The sequence below is a fragment of the Silene latifolia genome, chromosome 11, assembly GCF_048544455.1.
Source record: "Silene latifolia isolate original U9 population chromosome 11, ASM4854445v1, whole genome shotgun sequence".
In the NCBI taxonomy this organism is placed as follows: domain Eukaryota; kingdom Viridiplantae; phylum Streptophyta; class Magnoliopsida; order Caryophyllales; family Caryophyllaceae; genus Silene; species Silene latifolia.
Window position 1 is genome coordinate 125497267 of NC_133536.1, and position 749 is coordinate 125498015.

The following is a 749-nucleotide window of genomic DNA, read 5'->3' on the forward strand; positions in this document are numbered from 1 at the left end:
TGCTGAAATTTCACAGAATCACGGGCGGAATAATGCTACCCCACCCGTGTTCAGCCTTTGACTCGTGCATGCATTGATTTTCAGCTATAAAATCCACTCTACACTCAAGCTCACCTACCATCTTCATCTTCTACCTTCAAACTCAACCTCTACTCACAAAACTCACCCAAATAACCATAAAATCCAACCAAATCACCATCTAATTACTCTAAAAATCATTCTAAACCATTTCTACACAATAAAAACCAACTTTCCAACCTTCTATTTGCTCAAAATCACCCATTTTCATCATTTCAAAAATTGGAGCTCCAAAAATCCGTGAGCAACAATTGATTTTCGGGTTTGATTTTTGCCTTCTAGCTTCACTATATTGCTTTTAGTGTTCTAGTAAGGCATTTTCAAGGTTGTTTGGCTCTTATTTGTGAAGATTTGTGGCATTCTTGGGTAGTGATACTTGGTGGATTTCAAGACTACAACAATGAATTTTTGGGGCAAGAGTAAGGCTACTACTTCTAAGGGATCAAAAAGAAGAAAAGGAAGCAATTCTAATGCTCTACCGGAGTACCAAATGCGAGAAGAGGAGTTAGTGCCGGAGATTGAGCAACTTGATGATTTCCCGGAGGTAGTATTCATCAAAAATGAGCATAGGAAGCGATTTTTGAAACTACTTGGTAAGGAGTTCGAACCCACTCGTTTCATTTGTCGTCAAACTTTGGATAAACTTGGTATTGAAGGACGAACCGAGTCCT